The following is a 10,053-nucleotide window of genomic DNA, read 5'->3' as shown; positions in this document are numbered from 1 at the left end:
ATAAGATCATCCAAGACTTGTCCTTTTACTGCTGCTTGCGGTGAATATGTAATATTGAACTACCCCACACTACTACAAAATTGTACTTAGACGACATGCATGAGATGACATTTGTAGTAGAACTGTTGTGTCATGTTAAAAATATACATGACACAACAGTAGCTCACAAACTGTTATGCCATGCAAATTAAAACTCACATGAAACGACAGTTCTAATGAGACTGTTGTAACATGCATATTTTTAACATGAGACAACATTTCTACTTAAACTGTTGTCTAATACAATACAAATTTTCTAATCAAAATAAGTACTAATGTAATTTGTATTTTTTTAATATAATTTAATATATTTTATGTGTCCAGATATTGTTATTAAGATTTTTTTTTTCTGTAAATAGAAAATATATGTACAACTTTTGATGTAGTGTGTAAGTTTGTATATATGGTTAGTTTGCATTATGTTTTAGAAATTGTATATAATTGCATATTAATTTTGTAAACATTAGTTTTGATATTTTAGTAATGTTCTTTTTTTTAATAATATAATAAACAAATAGTTAGAGGAATGATAATAAATTTTTAATTAAAATTCATTAAATTTTGAAAATAGAATTTTTTCACTTTGAATTTTTTTTAAACCATTTCGACTTTTTATTTCTTATCTTCTTCAAATCAACACACTACAAAAAAAAAAAAAGGGTCTTTACCTATACATTTATTGATGATGTGGAAAATTATAATTTTACTTACACTTAATTATGTGTAAATAAATATTGATTTTCTTATACATAATATGCCCATGTGTAAGTAAATGATGCGATTAAGGGCTTTGGGCCTCCATCCTAGCACGAATGTCGTAGTGTGCCACTTCAGAACTAATTGTCGAGCCTCTAAATGCTAAATCAATGATGTGATCTTGCTCTTGGTGATCAAGATCCCTTACTGTACCTACAGAAATTAACGGCTCTGTTAAAGTGGGTACCTACAGAAACTGATGGAACTTGATATTGAGTACTTTTCCCGCCAAAAAAATAATTGGGTACTAAATTGCAAAAAATCTAAAATATTGGGTACTTTTGCCACCAATTTCCCTTATACCAATTTTGAGACTATAAAGAAATATTTCCCTCTTAATTTATATTATCATTTATTTGGATAAATAATAATATATATCCAATTGGATGAAAGGTTTATCCTAAAATTCGTGAGATTTAAAATAAATTATGATTTAATTATAATATTTGGGATTAAAAGAAAGAATTTTGATTAGTCAAGATTATTGGATTAAAATATTATTTAATTATATATGGGGTTTTTAAGAAATGAAATGAATATAGTAAAGGACTTAATAGAGATGATTTTTGAAATTTGGGGCTAAAAGGAAATTAAAGAAACTGATTTTATAATAGGATTTTATTTAATAAAAGTTAAAAACTAAAGATATTAATTATTTTATTTTTCCTCTGACCTTGTTTCTCTTTCCCGATTTCTTCTTCTTTTTTCCCCAATTTCTTCTGCTGTTGCTCTGTCCTACTCGCTCCATCTTCTTCCCCCCTCCATCTGCATCGTCGTCCCTGTCAACGAAGCGCCGAACGAGACAAAACATTGTTGTCTCTGCATCTGAGCATCTCATTATTTTTCTGGGCATGGCAAAGGCGTAACTTTTGGGCAGATTTGGGGAAGCAAGAACTTCCAGTGTTTGGGCAAATCTGGGTAAGCATCTCTTTCAAACAACATTCTTTCAGATTTGGTGATTTTTCCGGCATTAGCATATTTGGTTGTTCTTGGTGGTGAATTTATTATATGTGGGAAATAGTTAAGTTCTGTTCTTGGTTTGATAATGGGTTTGATTATTTGGGGCTTCTTCTCTGTAAATGTGAATTTGTAAAGGTATTGACTCATGTTGTACCATTGTATGTCTTTGTAGTCAGAGCCCTGATTCTGGCATTAGCATATTTGAACATGGATTCAGAGCCCTGATACTCTAATACGACTTGGTGATTGAAAACAAGCCATTGTAACAAAAAAGGAAGAAATGTAAGGTCTTTGTTCTTCATTGGTCCAATTTGCTCTATATGTGTTTTAATAATAAAACTGCATAAACTCAGTAATAGGCTTGTTTTAAATAGATGATCCTCATTTTAAAGTTTAGAGCAATCCATGTGATGATTGATGAAAAGTGTGATGACAATTTCCTTTTATTTTTTATATTTTGTTTTTGCTATAATTTTTTATCAACAAATCTGAGCATGTTATCTTTTTATTGTCATTATGTGGTTATCAGATTTTCTTTAGTTAGCCATAGCCCAAGCGGATGTTCGATGCGTGCATTTTATGTGTATGAGCAAGTTCACATTCCAGTGTTTTCTTACATTGTGTTCCCCTTCACCTAAAAGTTAAAGATTTCCTTCAATTAGATTGCTTTTCTGTTAGATTATGCTCAAGCAATGCAAGTGGCATCACTCCTTGAATTATACAGTTAAAAATAATTTGATAGTTAACGTGAAACTTTTATTTGATTTCTGTTACTACTTGATGAATATTTTCATTTTTTTTATTTCAAATTTACTAGATTAATATCCAGTTTCTCTAATGTACTCAAATTAATTTGTCAAATGGGGATATATTGGTCTCAAATTGAGATTTCCTACAACTGCAAACTTATTTGTGGACTGACTTAATGAGTTTGTGGTTCATGAAAAATTATAAATGTGAAACTTTTATGTGGAGTTTAATTGCCTTGATTTGATTGGTGTTTTGTAAATAATTTACCCCTTGTAATAATTTTTTTATTTGTGAAATTTTTTAAAACGAATGATAATAAAACAACTTGTACTTGTGAATTGTGATGTTTAGTTAATAACAACTAGCATAATAGTTACTAATATACATATATAAGAAAAGTGGAACTTAATTTTAGCCTTCATTTCTTTTTAATTGCTTTCATTATTCATTATTCATTTCTTTTTATTCATTTCATACCATGTTCCATGAGTTTTTTTAGTAATGTTGCTATATTAGCAGACTTGCCTTGCCTTGTGTAATTATTCACTATGATTATGTATAGCTTAGCTTAGTATCCATTGTAGAACAAGCATACCAGTCCCATTGGCAGGATTCAATAATTTCATAAATAACTTGCATGTGGAAACAAATTCTCAATTATCAAATGGCCATAATCTCACAATCCAATTTGGTTGAATCTCCAATTAGACAAGTGTTAATGATCTCCATTTCATTAAAATTTCAGGCAGAAAAAGAGGTAAATAGAAAAACAAATTCAAGAAACAGGCAAAATTTCAATTCACTCTCTGTTTACACCCTTTGTTTTTTTTTCTTCTCCTCTATTCTTGCCTGACTCAGAGCAAGTTCTGTGTTAAGTGAGGCAGAATAAAAAAGGCAATATATTTTGTTTAATTATTATATAGAAAATGATGATTTTCTAAATCTTTGAATATTAAGTCCATATGATCTGTATGAGGATGACATGCCAAGGGAATGGAGATTGCGTGAATTTAATTAACTATATATATAATCGTTGGATCAGATCTTAGATTGAGTCATAGAGATTGACAATGATGGAGAGAGTTTCATAATCAATGCCTATACTATCATTGTAGTCTACTGTGTAATTGGCTAAGTGTACTGTATATGATGTTGTAATAGTAGTATTAATTGTATATATATGGTTTCTTCTCCTCTGTTCTTGCCTGACTCAGAGCAGGTTCTTTGTTAAGTGAGGCCGAATAAAAAAGGCAATATATTTTGTTTAATTATTATATAGAAAATGATGATTTTCTAAATCTTTGAATATTTTTGTATAGAAAAATGATAGATTTTAAAAAAAATAAAAATTAAGACCCCTCTAAAGTAAGGGCCCTAACATGTCTATATCTTTAGTCAGACTAATATGAATCGAATGTCCATACTAATTAATACAGATAAACCTCATTTTCATGATCCATGTATCTATATTATTAGTTATAATGCTTAGTATATATAGTTATGTAGTAATTAATGCAACTATATGTTTGTTGCCTACTTATTATAAATAACACATATGAAGATTAATTTTACATGGGCAGACTTAACACATGCAACTATATTTTAAATGTTTTTTCTTGTAGTGTCATCCTATATTTCATGGTGGTTATGTGTTTTCATATGTGAGACAGATATAGAATTTCATGAGTTTTTACACAAAAAGGAAAATTGATTGGAGTTCTAATAGGTATCTGTCCTTCTGTGTTAAGTTTGTCTTTAAATGTTATTGGTAGTTAAGATTTAAGAAAACAAGTTATTAAAACTTGTGAAAATCTTACAAAAGTAAGCTGGGCCAATCAATAATTGGTTTGTTTGTGTTAGAGATTAATGCACCAGTGGCTGTCCTGGAATTTCTCAGAATTTTGTTTGCCTTCATTGTGAAGAAAGTTTGGAAGGAATAAAAACGTGGATGAGAAATGCATATGCCACCCCAATTAATTAAGTATATTATTTATTGTGTGTCATATATATATAAGTTGAATATAGTTTTCGTGCATGCTAAACAAAGTATATATATTGCAGTTATCAGTCCCTTTGAGTTGAGTAATCTCTTAGACAGCTCTCTAGGCCATTTTCATTGGATTATGACCAATGAGACAATTGAAACTTAATGCTCAGCTGCAACTATGTGTTTTCATCTATACATGCCAGATTATTTCAATGTTCGATTTCGATTTCATCGTTGACAATTAAATTAATCCTACGCATACACATATATTTATACATATTATTTAGTTTCATATCCTTTTATTATTATTATTAATTGTATTTTTCTTAACCATGCATATATGTAACCCACGGTGTAAGCTTTTGTACCCTGTTATTCTAGCTAGCTAGTTATAACGTTATTTCTTGCTAATATACTGAATAATATAAGAGTATGTGTCTATCAATATATAGGAGTAGATTTTGCATCCCGTCCACCCCATAATTGTTAGATCAATGGTTGAGTTAATCCAATAATTATTAATCATTGGAACTCCTCAAAGTTCATCAAATTAAATTTAGAGTACATGCAGTGCATTCTCTGTTTCTTTCCTTTCCTTTTTTTTTTTTTTTTTTTGGCTAAGATTCTTTTTTGATTTGATTACTATAAAGATATATCTCTAAAATGGTATGCTTGACGATACAAATTTGATGTATTGATGCCTGACAGTTTGTGCTTGCCCTGCCAGAAGAGTATAATATTAATATAGCATATTTAAGAGAGATAATTGGAATTTTGGTGAAGGTGGGGGAGTTGATAATAATATATATGATATTGGTCAAGAAATATATCAATCCATATACAAAATAAAAGTATAGTTGAGACAGTTTTCATATGGAGTGGCCGGACTAGGCCGCTACCCATTGTTCTCCAACTTAAAAACTATACTTAGTAAAATATTTTGAATTATTGTATACGGATAGAAAAGCTTCTGTTTGACCCCTATACATTACATTCAGAAAATGAAAAAATCATTAGTCCCATGGTAATAAGCAAATAAGTAACTAAGTCAATCTATCACTCGTTTAGTACCCGCATCTACCTTTAGCTGTCATAATTGCATATTTTTTTTCCTTTACAACTAGTAATAAAAATATTAATTGGATATTAGACCTATTTTGTTATAAATTTTTATTAACATTTCAAGTATAGATAGCTAGGTTTATATAAATATGCATATCATCCTTAGATCTAATCCATTATATTGAAAATTTTCTATTTAAAGCAATTATGCATTGCCTGGCAAGCGATGTCTTCATCATGCGGGAAATTATTAGGTACATTTGCTGGCAGTAGTATTATTATTCTTTTATTCTTTTTAATATTATACATGTGTATGTTAGAGGAGTTTGAATATCTTAAATATTCATCCATAGTGAAGTAGGTTATGGGATTATAATTGTGTGCTGCGGTGATAACGGAAGGTTGAAAACTTGCATGTATTAGTGAAGTAGGTTCTGAGAATTTTGTGTGCTGCTGTGATATATGGATGAAAACCTGTGTGTTGTTTGATTTGTTTGTGTTGATTGTGATAGATGGCTAGGCTAGTAAATTAGGATATTTGTTGTTCGATTTTCTGTTTGATTTACTTTTATACTTCAATGTTTTCTCTTCAAAATTTTAATGACAATACTCCTATAAATGACATTGCAGTGAATATGTTGTCACACTTGGACTGATGTTCTAAAATTTTAATAACTTTGTTTTAAATGCAGACGTCACTGGATGTTAGTGATCATTGATCCAGATGACCATACATGTTACTATCTTGATCCACTTAGAAAATCTCCTCCAAATGATTTGAAGAACCTTATGAACAGGTAATACATTTGAAAATTATTTTAGAATATAATATGGTTATTTGATATGTAAATAAAAAATTAATATGCTCTTACTATCGATGTATATATAGTGTCTCTTCACACATTAAGCGAAAAACAGGAAGGAATGAAAAAAATTACAAGTGGAAAATAGTCAATTGCCCTCGTCAAACATCGTCAGTAGAGTGCGACTTTTATATCATAAGGATGATGAAGGACTATTGCTTGAATGTGACACCCATGCGATGGCTAACTAGTAATGTAAGTGTATTTATAATTATTGAACTACAATTCTATTGAATTTAATTTCTGACTTAGTTTTTTATTTTGTGTTTTGTAATGTGGTGGGAAGAATAAATATACACTTGGCGAAATTAATGAAACTCGAAATGAATGGGCAGCGAAGCTTCTTGAGCGGATGAGTCATAGCTAGAGTAACTTTTGAAATCAGAATTAAAAAAATATACTAATTGTAGTTTTTAGTTAGCACTTACATAGTTATTGCATGTGTATATTTTGATCTTGTAAATTTTAGATTTGGAACATACTGAGTTCTATTGATTTTGTCTGAGTGTTGATTTTGTCTGAACTATGTTGTAATTACACAAGAAATTATGAATGAATATAGTGGTTGAAAATAGAGAAATGAAAAAATTCTCATATTCTATATGGGACGTCGGTCTCCACAAAACTGTCGTCTTATGTATTGTGGGGGACGATGCTTGCACATAAATTGTCATCTCATGTACTACAGGAGGATGACACTTGAGTAGGAACTGTTGTCTAATTTACTGCAGTGGATGACGCTTGCACAGAAACTGTCGTCTCATGTACCACAAGAGACAACGTTTGTATAGGAACTATCGTCTCATTTATGATAAGAGATGACACTTTTATTTAAATCGTCATGTAATACTTTACATGGCATGACATTGCATGGGACGACAGTATTAGAACCGACGTACGAGAGTCCATACGACGGTTTAAAACCATCGTCCCATGTCAATTTTGTAGTAGTGCCAGTTCGACTGCCCATTTTAATAAACGCCCAGCCGCCTCTGGTTTTTGGAGGACTTGCCGAAGGGGCTGGTCAGTTAAGACTATAATGGGATGGGCTTGGAAGTAAGGGCGTAGCTTCCTTGAGGCCAAGATTAAGCAGTATGCTAACCTCTTGATGGGAGGATACCTCAGTTTTGCTCCGATCAGCCTTTTGCTTACACAGTAAACCGCTTTTTGTACGCCTTCTTCCTCTCATACTAGTACCGCACTAGTAGCAACTTCAGTGATCGCCAGGTAGATGAACAAAGTTTCTCCTTCGATAGGCTTTGATAAAATAGGAGGCTGTGCCATATGGGCTTTCAAGGCTTGAAAAGCTTGCTCGCAGTCTTCTGTCCATTCAAATTTCTTATTGCCCCTAAGTAGATTGAAGAAAGGGACACACTTATCCGTTGACTTGGAAATAAATCTACTTAGGGCTGCAATTCTTCCAGTTAAACTTTGTACATCTTTGATCTTCTCTGGCGATTTCATGTCGATCAGGGCTTTTATCTTGTCGGGGTTGGCCTCGATTCCTCTTGAATTGACAATGTACCCCAAAATCTTCCCTGATCCAACTCCGAAGGAACATTTGAGAGGATTTAGTTTCATCTGATACTTGTTCAATACATCAAAACACTCTTGCAAATCCTTCACATGTCCTTCCGCCTTTTTGGAATTTACCAGCATGTCGTCCACGTATACCTCCATGTTTACTCCGATCAATTCTTTAAACATGTGGTTAACTAACCGCTGGTAAGTCGCACCTGCGTTTTTCAGTCCGAAGGGCATTACTTTATAACAGTATAATCCCGTATCAGTTCGAAAGCTGGTGTAATCCTCGTCAGGGGGATGCATGCTGATTTGATTGTAGCCTGAGTATGCATCCATGAAGGAGAGGATCTCGTGTCCTGCAGTAGCATCGACCAACTGGTCGATCCTTGGGAGTGGGAAGCAATCCTTCGGGCAGGCTTTATTGAGATCTGTAAAATCCACACAGGTTCGCCATTTTCCGTTAGGCTTGGGAACCAGTACTGGATTAGAGACCCACGATGGATAAAACGCCACCCTGATGAACCCATTCTCCTTTAATCTCTCAACTTCTTCTTTTAAGGCTCTCGACCGTTCCTTATCAAGCAGCCTTCTTTTTTGTTGCACGGGTGGAAAACTCTTGTCTATGTTCAGGACATGGCTGATGACTATAGGATCTATCCCAGCCATGTCTTTGTACGACCAGGCAAAGACTTCCTGGTTCTTCCGCAAAAACTCCACCAGTGCATGTTTCGTGGTTGGTTCTAAGTTTTTCCCGACCTTCACGACTCTGGTCGGGTCTTTCTCGTTAAGTTGGACCTCTTCCAGGTCCTCGACGGGTCCAACGTTTTCTTCAAAATCCCCAAAGCGAGGATCTAAATCTCTATCCTCACTTTGGGCAACACCCTATTTGGTGACTTCATCACCGGATTGGGCTTGTATATCAATTTCCATCTGCAACTTATCTGGGGGAGTGCTCTTTGATGTTCCCTTCTTTGCCTTCATGACTGAGGCGTTGTAGCACTCCCTAGCGTCCCTCTGGTTTCCCAACACGCGTCCTACCCCTGCGTCTGTCAGGAATTTCATGGCTAAGTGCCACATAGAGGTGACGGCCCGTAGATCAACCAGTATAGGCCTCCCAATGATGGCATTGTACGCCGAAGGACAATCGACTACTATAAAAGTAGCGAGTGATGTCCTGGTAGCAGGTGCTGTACCTGCTGTCACTGGTAGTCTGGTTGACCCTGCGGGGGCGAGTCCCTCACTAGAGAAGCCGTATATTGTTTGGTTGCAGGGCTCCAAGTCCTTAACGGAAAACTTCATGCGTTCCAGCGAAGACTTATACAGGATATTCACTGAACTTCCTGTATCAACCAGCACTCTCTTCACCATCATGTTGGCCATTTGGATATCCACGACTAGCGGATCGGAATGTGGGAACCGGACATGTTGGGCATCGCCATCAGAGAAGGTTATTTCGCCTTCTTCTGATCGAGCCTTTGTCAGCACACGGTCATCCACAGTCATCATCTCGATGTCCTGGTCGTGGCGCAGAGTCCGAGCATATCGTTCTCTGGCCTTTTCGCTGTTTCCCGCTAGGTGCGGGCCTCCACAGATGGTTAACAATGTGCCAGTTACGGGGTCAGGCTGCAAAGGTGGCGAGCATTGGCGCGTGGGCGCTTGCTCGTTGCCACCTGGAGCTTCTCGTTGGGAATTTCCTGAGGCCCGTATATATCTTCTCAAGTGTCCTTGTCTAATAAGGAACTCGATCTCATCCTTCAGTTGGTTGCATTCGTTGGTATCATGTCCGTAGTCATTATGATAACGACATAACTTGGTGGTGTCTCTTCTCGAAATATCCTTTCGAATGGGGGCAGGCTTCTTATAAGGCACGCTGGAACTCGTGGCCTGATAAACTTCTCCCCGAGACTCAACTAGGGTAGTATAGTTAGTGAACCGAGGTTCATAACGGTTACCCTTGGATCGTTTATTGTCAGAGGCGGAAGGCTCGTTGTGTGGCCGTTTCCCCCCATTCTTGCCATTGCAGTTGCCTTTGCCATTGCTGTTGGGCTTGGACCCATTGGCGGCTTTGGCGGGCTTGGCGGTCCCCTTGTCCTTGCCTGGGGGCTTTCCTTC

General features: G+C 35.0%; 1 long non-coding RNA gene across 1 annotated transcript; it reads left to right on the top strand.

The window, feature by feature from the left end:
• Positions 1 to 1,480: 1,480 nt before the first annotated feature.
• On the top strand, positions 1,481 to 6,854 carry LOC133780597 (uncharacterized). The gene is made up of 4 exons (XR_009869438.1): positions 1,481 to 1,713; positions 1,932 to 2,037; positions 6,247 to 6,351; positions 6,444 to 6,854. It is a non-coding gene; the product is annotated as an uncharacterized LOC133780597 (long non-coding RNA).
• Positions 6,855 to 10,053: the final 3,199 nt, after the last annotated feature.

The sequence above is a fragment of the Humulus lupulus genome, chromosome 5 (genome assembly GCF_963169125.1).
Source record: "Humulus lupulus chromosome 5, drHumLupu1.1, whole genome shotgun sequence".
In the NCBI taxonomy this organism is placed as follows: Eukaryota; Viridiplantae; Streptophyta; class Magnoliopsida; order Rosales; family Cannabaceae; genus Humulus; species Humulus lupulus.
The sequence above is the reverse complement of the archived record's forward strand: the minus strand, read 5'-3'. Positions and strand labels throughout refer to the sequence as shown.